The sequence below is a fragment of the Canis lupus genome, chromosome X (assembly GCF_011100685.1).
Source record: "Canis lupus familiaris isolate Mischka breed German Shepherd chromosome X, alternate assembly UU_Cfam_GSD_1.0, whole genome shotgun sequence".
Lineage (NCBI taxonomy): Eukaryota > Metazoa > Chordata > Mammalia > Carnivora > Canidae > Canis > Canis lupus.
In genome coordinates this window covers 114685594-114702819 of record NC_049260.1, presented here as the reverse complement: position 1 = coordinate 114702819, position 17226 = coordinate 114685594, and the positions used below count along the sequence as shown (strand labels likewise).

General features: G+C 34.6%; 1 non-coding gene across 1 annotated transcript; it reads right to left on the bottom strand.

The window, feature by feature from the left end:
- Positions 1 to 16676: 16676 nt before the first annotated feature.
- Positions 16677 to 16806, bottom strand: LOC119868673. Its single transcript, XR_005386645.1, has one exon. It is a non-coding gene; the product is annotated as a U6atac minor spliceosomal RNA (small nuclear RNA).
- Positions 16807 to 17226: the final 420 nt, after the last annotated feature.

Below are 17226 nucleotides of genomic sequence, written 5' to 3'. Positions count from 1 at the left end.
TAGAAGAGAAAACTCTTTTCTCTGTAGCATTCTGGCTGTTATCTCTTTAAATCTCAGGTTGAATTAATAGTGTTCAGGATGATGTGAAAGTTATCTAGGTAAGTTGGTGGACCAGGTGAGTGGAGGACCCCTACTTTTCCACCATATTCGCCATCTCCTCGATATCTTCACCTTGCTGTGCCCACTGATGCTGAATTATTATAGTTGACTTTTGAGCAATACTGGTTTGAACTGTGTGGGTCCACTTATATGCAGATTTTTTTCAATAAATATATTGAAAAAACTTTTCAGATATTTGCTGTAATATGAAAAACTTGCAGACAAACCATGTATCCTTACTGCAGTATCTGCTTTATTGCAGTGGTCTGAAACCAAACCCACAATATCTCCATTGCACAACTTACTCCGCACAGGCCTGGGTGAGCTCCTGAGAGCCTGGCATTCCCCGCTGAGTTGGAGCTGTGTGGGCGCTGCCTGTGCTCTGCTCTCCACGTGTTGTCTGTCGGGCCGAACCCTCCCCAGGTCCTCTTTTTTTTTTTTTCAAAGTCAGCTCCATGGCATAGAGCCCAATGAAGGACTTGAACCATGGCCCCATGGCATAGAGCCCAATGAAGGACTTGAACCATGGCCCTGAGATTAAGACCCAAGGTGAGATCAAGCTGAGATCCAGAGTTGGACTCAGCTGACTGAGCCACCCAGTTGCTTCAGGGTTGTCACCTTCTAAAGCCTCTCTCTTTGGCTTGTAGGTGGCCACCTTCTTGCTGAGTCCCTCCGTGGTCACCCCTTGGTCTCTGTGTTGTCCATGACCTATCCTGGATCAGTTTCCACCCATATGACTTCATTTTAACTGAATTGCCTCTTCGAACGCCCTATATCCAAATATAGTCACATTCTGTGGTACTGGGGATTGGAATTTCAACATATGAAATGTGTAGGGACACAATTCAGCCCACAACAGGCGCTATGATAGGAATGTGCATGTACATTGTAAGAAAACTTCCATATTGAGTCAATCTTAAATGGAGTCCTGGAAAATGAAAAAGGAACTAACTAAAGAATAACAGGAGGGAGTAGCAGGGGAAATAGAAAGAATTAGGTAGAAGGAATTAGGTAGAAGGAATAGCTTATACACTGGCACTTTTGGAATACTATGAATAATGTATTATAGTTAGAATATAAAGGTCAAGGGGCTATGTGGCTATTAAGTAAGCAGTTAGATATACATGTCTGGAGATTTTTTTTCTTAGTCCTCTTCCCCTCTCTTATTCTTCCAGATTGATCATCTACCCCAGTTGCTTCCACTATACTAATAATATCTACTTTTCTAAATCTATCTCAAACTTGTCTATTGAACGCTAGACCCTACAGTCAACCGCATTTGAAGGATCACTTTTTAGATGTCCTACAGGCACCTCAAACTGAAAACTAAAATGTTAAGAAGGTCTTTCTCTCTCTTCAAATCTGTTCCTTCTTGAAAATTCCTTTTCTTAATAAATGATACCCCCTTTTTTTTAGATATTATGGTTTTTATTTTAATTCTAGTATAGTTAACATCCAGTCAGGTATATAATATAGTAATTCAATAATTCCATACATTACTAATTGCTCATCACAATAGGTGTACTCCTTAATCCCCATCACCTATTTGACCCATCCTCCCACCCCCCTACCCTCTCTGGTAACCATCAGTTTGTTCTTTTTTTTTAAGATTTTATTTATTCACGAGAGACACACACACACAGAATGAGAGAGAGAGAGAGAGAGAGAGAGAGAGGCAGAGACACAGGCAGAGGGAGAAGCAGGCTCCATTAAGGGAGCCTGATGTGGGACTCGATCCCAGGACTCCACGATCACACCCTGGGACGAAGGCAGGTGCTAAACCACTGAGCCACCCAGGGATCCCCCCCATCAGTTTGTTCTTTATAGTTAAGAGTCTGTTTCTTGCTTTGCTTTTCTCTCTCTTTTTTTTCCCTTTGCTCATCTATTTTGTTTCTTAAATTCCACATATGAAAAAATAAATAAATTCCACATATGAGTGAAATCATATGATATGTATCTTTCTCTGACTTATTTCATGTAGCATTATACTCTCTAGCTCCATCCATGCCACTGCAAATGGCAAGATTTCATTCTTTTTGATGGCTGAGTGATATTTCATTATATATATGTATATATAATATATATGTACATATATATGCTATGTTCATACACACATATATATACATACATATATATCTCACATCTTCTTTATCCATTCACCTATTGATGGGACACTTGAGCTGCTTCCATATATTGACTATTGTAATAATGCTGCCATAAACATAGGGGTGCAGGTATCCCTTAGAATTAGTGTGTTTGTATTCTCTAGGTAAATACCCAATAGTGCGATTGTTAAATCATAGGGTAGTTCTATTTTTAACTTTTTGAGGAACCTCCATACTGTTTTTCCATAGTGGCTGCACCAGTTTGCATTCCCACCAGCAGTGCAGAAGTTTTCTTTTTCTCCACATCCTCTCCAACATCTGTTGTTTCTTGTGTTGTTGATTTTAGCCATTCTGATAGCTGTGAGGTGATATCTCATTGTAGTTTGATTTGTATTTCCCTGATGGTGAGTGATGTTGGATATCTTTTGATGTATCTGTTGGCCATCTGGATGTCTTCTTTGGAAAAATGTCTGTTCATGGTTTATGCACATTTTTCATTAGATTATTTGGTTTTTGGGTGTTGAGTTATGTAAGTTCTTTATATATTTTGGGTACTGTTTATTGGATATATCATTTGCAAATATCTTCTTCCATTCAGTAGATTGCCTTTTAGTTTTGTTGATCATTTCCCTTAATGTGCAGAAACTTTTTATTTTGATATAGTTCCCATAGTTTATTTTTGCTTTTATTTTCTTTGCTTCTGGAGACATATCTAGAAAAATGGTGCTACAGCAGATGTCAGAGAAATTATTGCCTATGCTCTTTTAGGATTTTTATGATTTCAGGTGTCACAGTTAGGTCTTTAATCCATTTTTAGTGTATTTTTGTGTATGGTGTAAGAAAGTGGTCCAGTTAACTGATCTTATATATTGAGTAACTAAAGCCAGAAACTCAGATGTAATCCTAACTACTTATTCTTATTCATTCATTTCTAGTAAATTGTAACATCATATGGATTCTACTTATGCTTTTAAATTCATCTCCATGTCACCATCCCCCCTTACATCTGGCCCTCATGTATCTTTGCCTTTAGGGAAATTAGTTGACTACCAGGGCCAGTGGGGATCTGATTAGCATTGATTGAGATTATACATTCCACCAAGGCACATAGATAAATATTTTGAGACCCTAAATGAGTATATGATGATATGATAATGATATTAAAGTTCAATTATTGATGACTACCTTTTATGAAATACTCATGATGTGCCAGATATTGCACTAGGTACTTTACAAACACAAACAATTCTTTAAATTGAATAGTATACCTTCTTTGAAGAAGAATGAACTCAAGCCTATAAATGTTAAACAATTTGCCAAAAGTCACACAGCTAGCACAGCACAGCCAGTATTTAATTCCGGGTCATCTTGATTTTTGAATCCCATTCTCTATTCACCACACAAAACACCTATCATACTTAATCAGTTATCACTACGTATAAAAGGTTTCTAATGGGAAAGACTTCCATACCAATGGAAAAACTGCAACCAAAGTTTATCTCATTTTAATACTATGATATATTATTATAATTCTAGAAAAGCAGTAATTTCTTTCTGACCTGAGCCATGATTTTCTTTCTACACTGTAGAAAATTGCAATCTTAAGTGTAGCCAATGAGGCACTATGAAGAAGATAATTTATAAGATGGAAAATTTCATAATAAATATATCAGCTTAAGTGACTTAAAATTGGAAATTAGTTTTTCCATGATGCAGGAATCTAAATGGAGTATAATATACATAGATGAGGAATAGCAGTTCACAGCCAGGCATCCCCAACTTTACTGAGAATAGTTTCCCCTTAAATTACTCTTGCAAAAGTCAATAATAGAAGCTATTTGGTGCCAGAAATATATTTAGAGAAACTGCCATTTATTATAATTAAAGTGATTTATTTGCTCGCTAGTTTATTTGGCTGAGGATTTTCTTGAAATTGAGGACAAACTGGAAATGTAATTTACCGATATATACAGTATTACAGCATATTTCATATTTGGAGGCTTTTTAAAGTGTTTTTCAAATATCAGTGGTAAAAATACCCTGTTTATGCTAGATATTGAAAATGTGGGTTATTTAAAGGATAGCTGGGTGTCAGAATTCATTCTAAAGCCAGTTATGACTGGCTCAGGGATGATCTTAGCAATTTAATAATCACTACTCTTGAAAGAATCAATGAGAAACTAAATTCCATGGGACATCAAGGATTTTTCTACATTGGTCACTTATCAACCTGAAGAAGGAAATTCAGAGATAGTTGTTGCACTATGTATGCTTCATAAGCATAGAAATCAATTTTGGGTTTTTTTTTCTGATTAATACATGAAATTTCTATGAACACTGAGTTTGAAACTGGGTGATGCCACTTGTTAGCTACATGAACTTAGGGAAATGATTTATCTCTCTCAGACTAAGGTTTGGCCTCCTCAACTATAGAATGGGGGTCATCATAAACTTCCTTGCAAATTTGCTATGAGGAAAAAAATGACTTACTGTATATAGATAGATTGCTTATCAGATCATTTGATTATTTTGGTTGCTCAATAGTTGGTCCTTTCTACTGTAGTCACTTGTATTTATCTATTTATCAGTCATCTTCTTCCTTGCTAACAGAACCCTAGGTTTAGTCAGGTGCCATGTGGCCAGCCCCAGAGGATTTATTGTGATCGGCCTAAGCCAATGTTTCTCAATGGAGACATCACTGGCACTTTGAAGGGGTCTTTCTTGTGTTACTCCCTTTTAAACATTTGTATCACAAGGGTCCCACAAGTATATGAAAATGGTACCATTGAATTTTGTAAGGAAAGGAATTGAGTATGTGAGAATGTAACATAAAGTTGGAATTCTGAAAGGATTACAAGCTCAGTGAAATTGTGAAAAATAACAAAAACTATTTAATAGTCCAAGGGAGATGGGAAGGACACTTGTATATCTCAGCTTGGACTAACTGTAGAACAAGCTTCCCCCATAATTTTGTAATCATGGGCCTGCCCACCTATTAACTTTGAATTTGAATGTTTAATATCCATTTTACCTGGGAAATACCAAACTGATAAATGAACATTAAAAACTCATACAAGTCCAGTAATACTTCCAAGCAAAAGCAAAAGCAAAATTTCTCTGGAGGAATACACATTCATACTAGGACTTGTAGGATTTACCTTCTAAAAGAAAACAGATTGCAACCTGGATTTCAAGGCGTGTGAGGGAATAATCCACCACTCTGAGGCAGAGTCAGCAGTCACAACAAAAAGAAAAATTAAACTCACAATTACTTCAAATAAAACATTTATCAGATAGAAGTAAGCATGTTTAAAATGACAGATGTAAAAGAAGTTATCAATACATTTCAAAACAATGCATATGAGAAAGAGAAACCCTTTTTCATTTTGACATGAAAAAATATCAATAACACTTTTAAAAATAATTTTTACTATAATATGTATAGAAATTTTACAATTCAATAGACTTTTTAAAGCAGCATACTAAAAAAATAAAGCAGCATACTAACAGATGAAGAGATTTTTTTAAAATGAAAGTTCTGAAGAAATTATCTAGAATAAAGTACAGTTTAAATAGATTATGGTTATGGAGAAGAGATGTAAAGATTCAATAGAAGAATTCTGACATTAGTAAGGTTTCAAATATTGTGAATATTTGAGGTTATTATATTTGAAAACTTTTCACAATTCAAAAAACATCGATTCCCAGATTCAAGAAATATATCAAGTTCCACACAGTATTAAATAAAAATAAATCCACACCTAGACACACTGAAATGAAATTAGAGGATATGAAAACATACTTTTGGAAGCAAGAGAGACAGAAGCAAAAATGAACTATTGGGACTTCATCAGGGTAAAAAACTTCATCAGGATAAAAAGCAGTTAAGTAAATAAATAACAAACCCAAAAGACAACCTATGGAATGAGCAAAGATATCTGCAAAAGACATAACTGATAAAGGGATAGTATCCATAATATATAAAGAACTTATTAAACTCAACACTTAAAAAACAAAGAATCCAGTTAAGAAATGGGCAAAAGACACAAATAGACATTTTTCCAAACAAGACATACAGATGGACAACAGACACATGAAAACATGTTCAATATCACCTACCATCAGGGAAATACAAATAAAACTACAATGAGATATCACCTCACATCTGTCAGAATGGCTAAAACTAACAGCACAGATAAAACAGGTGTTGGTGAGGATGAGGAGAATAGGGAACCCGTTTACACTGTTGGTGAGAATGTAAACTGGTGCAGCCACTGCGGAAAACAGTATGGGGGGTTCTTCAAAAAGTCAAAAATAGAACTACCTTATGACCCAACAATTGCATTACTAGATATTTAGCCAAAGGATACAAAAATACTCATTCAAAGGGACACATGCACCCCAATGTTTATAGCAGCATTATCAACAATAGCCAAATTATCGAGAGTCCAAATGTCCATCAACTAATGAATGGACAAAGAAGATGTGGTATATATAAACAATGGAATATTACTCAGGCATCAAAAACAGTGAAATCTTGCCATTTGCAAAGATGTGGATTGAGCTAGAGTGTATTATGCTAAGCAACATAAGTCAGAGAAAGGCAAATACCATATGATTTCACTCATATGTGGAATTTAAATAACAAAACAGATGAACATAGGGGAAGAGGAAAAAAGGGAGGCAAACAATTAGAGACTTAACTATAGAGAACAAACTGAGGGCTGATGGATGTGGCTAAATGGGTGATGGGTATTAAGGAAGGCACTTGCTGATGAGCACTAGCTATTATATGTAAGTGATGAATCACTAAATTCTATCATTAAATGAATGTTACACTATATGTTTACTAACTAGAATTTAAATAAAACTTGAAACAAAAAAGAAATTAGAGGATATTGAAGTCTAAAAGATAATCTTAAAACAGACAGACTCTTATTAAGGAATGATGGCTAGACTAATAATTGACTCTCAATAACAACAATTCTTGTCAGATGACAATGCAATAGTATCTTAAAATGTTAGGAGAAAATAGCTGTTGATCTAGAATTTTATACATATATAAATTATCATTTAAGAGTGGGCCAAAATGAATACTTTTGCTGGTAAGGACTGATAATTTTTCACTAACAGACTATCACTGAAATAGTACAAAATGAACTTCAAGAAGGACAAAACTAAAGCCTGAAAGCAATGAAACATAAGAAGACATGGTCAGCAAAGAAACTGTTTATTGTTAATCTAAATAAGCATTGACTAAAACAGCATTAATGCTAAAAATTACTAAAATGTTGTATAAAAACAAGACACCAGATGTAAGGGTGACTTAAAGATTCAAACAAATTAAGTTGGTTTTGGTTGGAAATATCCAATTACTTTACTTAAAAAAAGCCATAAACAATTGGAAATAATAGTTATTTTGCATATCATGAAATCCAGAGTTTTATAGTCCATGGGTTGGTGCAGCAGCTCAATTATGCAATTAAGGACATAATGTCTTTTCCTCTTTCTGCTGTTTCTTCTATAGTACATCTCTGCTGTTTTTCCTCATAGCCAGAATTACTCAAATACAGTATTCTCACACAAGCACATTCACAGGTAGAAATAAAGAAGGCAGTGAAAAATATCTTCTCTTGTATCTCCATTTTCTTATCAGGTCAAGACATCTTTTCTAGTAGCTTCAGAACAGACTTTTCCTGATAGCCCACTGGCCATAACTGGCACACATCTGCCATTGGCCATAATCAATCATTGGCAAAGACAATGTTATTTTCCTGTTTCACTTAGGCTAATCATTATTTATCACCTGGTGATAGACTTACCATCCTTGAACTTATTTTTTCTTAGTATTTGAATAAAACCGTGGTATTTTTGGCAAGAAAGAAGAGGACAGAATGCCTGTTGTTTTGGCGAACAAAATTGCCTGCCTAAGTTTTCTAAAGTCCTTATAGTGTTTCAGAGGAGAGAAGTGTTGGCTAACTTTAGATGTTAGATTAATTAGGTGTGTGAAAATTTTAAGGGTACGTGCTATGGATATAAATAGAATATATAACTTCCAACCCATGGGAAGATAAAAAGAAATAAAGAGAAAACCGTTTAATCCAATAGTAGGCAGTTAAAGAGGTACATAGAGCACTAGGCACAATTTTATAGACAAGAAAATTTCGTGCACTAGCTCTATCACCGACTGGCTGCTTACTGGAAAGTTACTTCTCTATGGTACTTGGTCTTCCTAAATATAAAGTTAAGTGGTTCATCTGAATGGCTTGTAAGGTCCCTTGCAGTTCTAACAGTCTATGAAACAAATATGTGGTTTTTGGAAATATTCATTAGTTTGTGTACACTAGAGAATGTTATCTCACTTCTTTCAGCTATGCATGTGATGACATCGTATCTTCATTAGCACATGTGCACGTGAAAATCTCAGGAGCATCCAGGAACAGTAAACATTGTTTTAAAGTTGCTTAATTTAAATTCCATAAATGTAGTGCCTTAAATAAATAAAATTGCTATCTTTTCCCCTTTCTCATCATCCAAATTATTTTCTATTGCAAAACAGAGTCACATTGCTAATTCCTCCATTATTGCATATCTTAGAATTTAAACTAATTGTAATGACTCCATAGGAAGTCCTGAAATCCTGAAAGGTTGTCTAGTTTCCCAAAATTGACCTCTGTGCATTTTGTCTTTGTTCCATGTTGGTATAAGCTCTTCATTTTAGCTTCACCTTAAGCTCACCTGCACCTTCTTAATCCTTTCTTTGGGTAGAGACTTAAGTGTTTTCCCTTTGAAGCACTTCTCCATTACATGTAATCAAAGAATAAATCGTATGAGTTGTCAATACAGGCAATTAAAGTAAGACCTGTTAACCATCAAGAGAAGATTTTGCAAAGCAAAAAATAAAGCAGAAAATGCAGGTGCTAGCTCTCAAAATGAAATGATTTACCAGTCTTTACTTGAGAATTGACTATACCTAAATATGTACAAAAAAGGTGCTACACAATGATAAAAAGGTATTGGAATCTTACTAAAATAACCCAAGAAAAATCTATTTATGCAGTACTGGAGGTAAAAACTACAATGGTTTGAAAGACAAAAGTTCAGGGATGATAAATTGTACAATTTACATTCTTCTTGAGGAAAGTGTGGTTTAGCATAGAGTGTCCTAACACGTACAAATACTTGCAAAACTTAGAATTAGCAGGACCTTAACATAGGATGACAGAAAAAGGGCCAAAGGATAATTTTGAAGTCAATATTTTTATAATCATATAATTTTTTACTTTACTAAAGGGATAACTAAAAAATATAGTAGAGATCAGCCAAAAGAATTTGGGGTTATTTTTGACATTTCGCCTTATTCACATAGGAGTTATTGAGTTTCTAATACATGCATGGTACTGTAATAGGTTCAATGGAAGATAAAAGACAAATAGGACAAATAATCATCTTACAGAGAATTTATAGGCTCATTAGGGAATTAGATATCCACACATGTAGCCATAATATGTAGTAGAGAATACTGTATGTGCCATAATAAATGTAAAGATGATGTGCCATGAGAATTCAAGGAAGAAGTAACCTCCAGCTTTCAGTTAGGAAGAAGGGAAGAAAATTTGAACTTGACCTTGAAGGTTGGAAATGATGTGAGTATACATAAGGAAGTTACGTGTATTCCTGGCAGAGTAAGCCCTGGAAAAATCATGGAGTCCACAAAGCATGAGATATAGAGGGGAAATGTGCGCAGGAATATGGCTGGATGGTAATCAAAAAGGCTCACTTTTACTGAGCACTTATGTACCTGGCACTCTGTCTGGTCTTTTATCTACTTTAACATTTAATCCTTATAAATCATGGTAAGACAGAGGAATTATTATTTCTTCTTAAAGGTCAAGAAATTAAAACTAAGTATCAAAATTTAAACAACATGCTTCTTTAACATGATTGTTTTGAATTCCTTGTCAGGCAATTCATATGTCCATTTCTTTAGGTTCAGTTACTGGAGCTCTATTAGTTTGCTTTGGCATTGTTATGTTTGCCCATTGCTTCCTGATATATGTAAGCTTCCATTGGTATCTATGCATTTGAAGGAGTAAAGGCTTCTTCAAGTTTTTACAGATTGCTTTTGACAGGTAAAGACCTTCTCTTGTCAGTTCCCTGGACACTTGGTATTATTGACTGCAGTATCACAGTGGAGCAGAGTTGGAACCGGGTCATGTGGCACCTATTGGATCTACAATGAGGTTTGTGGGCTTGTTATCAGATGTATGACCTTGTGTGGTTTCCACCAGGTCCCTGGGCTGGGTCCCACCAAGTCACTGGTAGCTCATTGGATAGGCATGAATGCCCTCAAACTGTGGTTGAAAGAGGTTAGAGTCAAAGAACAGGGCTACTTCAAGGTCCACAGCTGGGACCAAGGTCTGCAGGCCTTCCTCCATGGTCTTGGATGAGCATACCACCTGTTGGGTTCCCAGTGAAACAGGATTACCCCTGGCCCTGGGTGAGTGGGACTGAAGCCAATCACAGGGCTACTTTAGGTTCTGCAATTCAGTTGAATTTGACTGACCTGCCTTCAGGGGCATGGAGGAGCTTATCTTCCAGATGGGTCTCTAGATGGGCAAGACCACTCTCTTACGGTGGCTATCAGAGTCTAAAGAATGATCTCAAGCAAGCTAACTTCACACCTCAAAAACTAGAAAAAGAAGAACAAACTAAATTCAAAGTTAGCAGAAGGAAGGAAACAATAAAGATCAAAGCACAAACAAATGAAATTGAGACTAGAGAGACAACAGAAAAAAATTAATGAAACTAAGATTTCGTTTTTTAAAAGAATGAACAGAATTGACAAAACTTTAGCTAGACTAACAAAAAAAGAGAAGACTCAAATAAAAAAATATAAATGAAAGGGGGAGACATTATAACTGATATCCCAGAAATATAAAAGATCATGAGATTATAATGAACAATTATACATCAGCAGATTGGATAACCAATAAGAAGAAGTAAATAAATTCCTAGAAACGTGCAACCTACCAGGACTGAATCATGAATAGAAATTTTGATTACACCAATAACAAATAATGTGATTGGGTCAGTAATAAAAAACATCTCAACAAAAAAAAAATCCCGTAAGTAGGTGTCTTCATGATTAATTTTACCAAATATTTAAAGAAAAATTAATGCCAATCCTTCTCAAACTCTTCCAGATATTTGAAGGAAGGGAACACTTCCAAACTCATTTTACAAGGCCAGCATTATCCTGATAACAAAGCCAGATAGGGACATTACAAGAAAAGAAAACTATGGGCCAGTATCCCTGATGAATATAGATGCAAAATACTCAAGAAAATACTAGCAAATTGAATTTATCAATACATTAAAATGATCTTACAACATGATCAAGTGGGATTTATCCCTGGGATGCAAAGATGGTTCAACATAAGCAAATCAGTAAATGTAGCATATCACATTAATAGAATGAAAGATAAAAATCACATGATCATCTCATTGGATGCAGAAGTATTTGACAAAATTCAATATCCTTTCATGATAAAAATCCTCAACAAAATAGGTACAGTACAGAAGAAATGAATGTACCTTGGGGTACCTGGGTGACTCAGTTAACATCTGACTCTTGGTTTTGGCTCAGGTCATGATATCAAAGCTGTGAGATCGAGCCCCACATTGGGTTCCACACTTATCATGGAGTCTGCTTGAGATTCTCTCCCTTTCCATCCCCCTCTGCCCCTGCCCCCATGTGCTCTCTCTCAAATAATTAAATAAATAAATAAATAAATAAATAATAAAATATTTTTAAAAAAGAAGGAATGTATCTCAACATAATGAAAGCCACATGTGCACATCTCACCGCTAACATCATCCTCAAGAAGGAGAGATTGAAAGCCTATTCTCTAAGATCTGGAAAAACAGTGCCCACTTTCACCAGTTCTATTCAATATGGTCCTGGAAAACCTAACGAGAGCAACTGGTCAAGAAAAAGAAATAAAGGGTATCCGAATAGGAAAGAAAGAGGTAAAATTATCTATTTACAGATGGTATGGTTTTATATAGAGAAAACACTAAATATTCCATGAAAACCTGTTGGAACTAAAGATAACTTCAGTACATTTGCAGGGTACAGAACAACACACCCAAATCAGTTGTGTTTCTAGACATTGACAATGAACTATCTGACAAAGAAATTTACAAACCACCTGACTTAGAATATCATCAAAAAGAATAAAATACTTAGGAATAAATTTAAGAAAGTGAAAGATCTATACACTGAGAACTAGAAAACACTAATGAAAGAAACTAAAGAAAACAAAAATATGGAAAGATATTCTGTGTTCACGGATTAGAAGAATTCATATTGCTAAAATATTTATACTATCTTACCAATCTATAGATTTAATGCATTTCCTATCAAAATTCCAATGGCATTCTTCGTGGAAGTAGAAAAAAATAGTCCTAAAATTTACATGGAACCACAAAAGACCCTAAATAGCCAAAGCAATCTTGAGGAAAAAAGAACAAAATTAGAGCCATCACACTTCCTGATTTAGAACTATTTTATAAAACTGTAGTAATCAAAGCAGTATGGTACTGCCATAAAGAGAGACATCTATGACAGTGGAATACAGGGCTCGGCAATAAGCCTACACATAATAGGGTCAACTAATCTTTGACAAGGATGCCCAGAATACAAATTTTGGAAAGGAGAGTCTCTTCGGTCAATGGCTTTGGGAAAACTGGGTATCCACCTGCAAAAGAATGAAATTGGATCCTTGTCTTACAAAATTCACAAAAATCAACTTAAAGGATTAAGGACTTAAATGTGATACCTGAAATTGTGAAACACCTAGAAAAAAACATAGGGGAAAATCTCTTTGACATTGGTGGTGACAATGACTTTTTGGAAACAATACCAAAGGCACAAGCAATAAAGTAAAATTTAAAAAGTGGGATACATCAAGTCGAAAAGCTTCTGTACAGAAAAGGAAACAATCAACAAAATGAAAAAAGCCAGCCCATGGAATGTGAGAAAATATTTTTAAACCACATATGCAATAAGGTGTTACTATCCAAAATGTATAAGGATCTCCTAAAACTTAATAGCAAAAATATAAGTAATCCAATTTAAATAGCATTTAAAAAATGGGCAAAGGAGTGAATAGATATTTCTTCACAGAAGACATCCAAATAGCCAACAGGCATATGAAAAGGTGCTCAACAACACTAATCACCAAGGAAATGCAGATCAAAAATCCAATGCAATGTCACCTCACACCTGTTAAAATGGCTATTATCTAAATGATGAGAGATAACAAGTATTAGTGAAGATGTGGATAAAGGAAAGCTTTGTGCTCTGTTAGTGGGAATGTGAATTATTCCAGCCATTAAAATAAAAAGCAGTAGGGAGGTCCCATAAAATAAAAGCATTAAATAAATTATAATATTAAATAAAAATATTAAATAAAAATAAAAAGCATTAAATAAAATAAAATAAAAAGCATTAAATAAAAATAAAAAAATAAAATAAAAAGCGGAGGTCCCATAAAAAATTTGAAGTAGAACTTCCATATGTTCTAGTAATCCCACTATCAGGTATCATCAGTAATCTCAATTTTGTATATGCAACGGAAATTAAATTAATATTTCAAAGACATATCTGCACTGCGCTGTTCATTACGGCATTATTCACAATAGCCAAGATATGGCAACAATGTGTCTGTCAATGGATAAAAAAAGAAAAAGCAAAATAAATAAATAAATAAAAAATAAATTTTAAAAAAGCAGTCTATGTATTTACAGTGGAATATTATTCAGCTCAAAGAAAAAAAAAAAAAAAGAAAAAGAAAAAAGGAGATGAACCTGGAGGATGAACCTGGAGGATGAACCTGGAGGATGTTATGCTAAGTGAAATAAACCAGGCAGAAAAGATAATTAATGATCTCACTTATATTTGAAATCTTAAAAAGTCAAACTCATAGAACCAGAGAACCACCCATTAGATGGGTGATTACCAAGGGCCAAGGGGGTAGCAGAAATGGAGAGATGTTAGCCAAAGGGTACAAACTTTGAGTTATAATGTCAATAATTTCTGGGGTGCCTGAGTAGCTCAGTCAGTTGAGCACCCAACTCTTGATTTCAGCTCGGGTCATGATCTCAGGGTCGTGAGATCCAGCCCCGTGTTAGGTTCCACACTCAGTGGAGTTCCAGTCTCAGGTAGAGTGCTTGAGACTCTCTCCCTCTGCCTCTCTCTAAAATAAATAAATCCTTAAAAAAAAAAAAAGAGAGAGACCAGTAATTTCTGAGGATCTAATGTTTTGCATGGTAACTATAGTTAATAATATTGTACTATATACAAGAAATTTGCCAAGAGAGTAGATCTTCAATGATTTCACTACACACAAAAACATGGTAACTCTGTGAGGTTTTGGATGTGTTAATTAACTTCATTGTGGTAATTACTTCACATATGTATATTAAATCATCACGTTGTACACCTTAACTATATACAATTTCTTTTAAAGATTTATTTAATCTCACATCCCTGAGATCATTACCTGAACCAAAGTCAAGAGTTGGACGCCCAACCAACTGAGCCACCCAAGCACCCCACTATATACAATTTTTACTTTTCAGTTATACCTCAATAAAGCTGAGAAAACTTAAATAACATGCTTATGATACAAAGCTAATTTATAATGAAACCAGATTTTTTTCTAGTTTAAATGCTTCATATTGTTTCTAAGTGTTTATATTACATAAGTATCACATACATCTATATTCTGTTTAATCACCTTACTTCACTGACTGAAATAATTTATAACTCCTTAAATTCCATTTTTAGCAAGTCATACAAATAGAATTTTTAAAAGATTTTATTTATTCATGACAGACAGAAAGAGAGAGATGCAGAGATGCAGGCAGAGGGAGAAGCAGGCTCCATGCAGGGAGCCCGACGTGGGACTCGATCCCGGGTCTCCAGGATCACACCCCAGGCCAAAGGTGGCGCTAAACCGCTGAGCCACCAGGGCTGCCCACAAATAGAATTTGAACATGAGATTAAAATATTTGAAAACCACCTCATTGTATTTTATTTAATGTTATTTTTCAGGGAATGGGATAGATTCATTTTATTCATTTTTAATCATTTTTATAAATTTCTTTTTTATTCAAGCATAAACAGTGTTATATTTGTTTCAGGTGTACAATATAGTGATTCAACAATTCAAAACATTTTTCAGTGTTCAAGATAAGTGTACTCTTAAATCCTTTTATCTATTTCACCCATTCCCCACCCCCCCCTGCCCCCACCACATCTACTCTGGTTACCTTCAGCTCCTTTTCTTTATTAAGAGTCTGTTTTTTTGTTAGTTTTTTTTCTTTGTTCATTTATTTGTTTCTTCAATTTCATGTGTGAGTGAAATCATATGGTATTTGTCTTTCTCTGTCTTTTTTTTTTTTTAGCATTATACCCTCCAGATCCATCCCTGTTGTTACACATGGCAATATATATGTATATATACATATATATTATATATATTTTCCTATGGATAGACACTTGGATTACTTCTATATCTTGGTTTTTGTAAATAATGCTGCCATAAACATAGGGGTCCATATATCTTTTTGAATTAGTGTTTTTGTTTTCTTTGGGTAAATACCCAGTGGTGAAATTACTATATCATACGGTAATTCAATTATTAATTTTTTGAGGAACCTTACTGTTTTCCACAGTGGCTATATCAATTGATTTTCTATCTAGATAATCTATCCATTGATAGAAGTGGGGTGTTAAAATCCTCTAATATTATTGTATTACTAACAATTTCCCCCTTTATGTTCTTTGTGTCCTCCTTCATAGTTGCTTTCTGTCTTTAGGTGCTCCCATGTTGGGTGCATAAATATTTATTATTGTTATATCCTCTTTTTGAATTGTTCCCTTTATCATTATGTAGTATCCTTCTTTGTCTCTTGTTACAGTCTTTGTTTTAAGGTCCATTTTGTCCAATATAAGTATTGTTATACCCCAGCTTTTTTTTTTCACTTCCATTTGCATGGTAAATGTTTTTCCATCCCTTTCACTTTCAATCTGCATGTGTCTTTTGAAGTGAGTCTTTTGTAGGCAGCATATCGACAGATCTTATTTTTTTACCCATTTAATCACCTTATGTCTTTTGATTGGAGCATTTATTCTGCTTACATTCAAAATAGTTATTGATAGATACATATTTATTGCCATTTTGTTACTTGTTTTACAGTTGTTTTTGTAGTTCTTTGTTCCTTTCTTCTCTTGCTTTCTTCCCTTGCGGTTTGATGATATGCTTGGATTACATTCTCTTCATTTTTTTGTGTATCTATTACAGGTTTTTGATTTGTGGTTACCACTAGGCTCATATATAACATCTTATGCATATAGCAGTCTATATTAGATTGATGGTCACATAAGTTTGAACTCATTCAAAAAAATGATGGTTAGATGCCATGAAGTAGATGGCAATGCCTTAACCATATGCATCGTGTCAGTCCTGAGGTGTGAGTCCTCTTTCACTCTTGTCAGGGGGAATGCTAACCTTCTCTCTGTTCATAACACTGAAACCAGATTTTTAACATAGGATTGTTTATTTGGAATCTGACCTCATTTCAGTATCTCACACTAATACTCAGTTACATTGCATGACGGATATAATAGGAAATAAGGTAAAAAAATATAGCAAGCACTTGTGAAATGACTTAATTTATAAATAATGGTTATAATAATATCAATAATAATAATACCAATCACATTTTAAGAGAAATTGGACATTATCCCTCTTCTAATGATGGAAAACTCTTAAAAAAGATGACATTGAGATTTGTACTTGTAGCCAGGCAACAAAACGTCCCCTAGTGATCTCTGCCTCTTGGTATCCAAACCCTTGTGTATTTCCCAGGATTGGCATGTGTGTCCAATAAAATGTGGCAGAAGTAGTGGCATGTCACTTCTGAGATTATGTTATAAAAGACACTATAA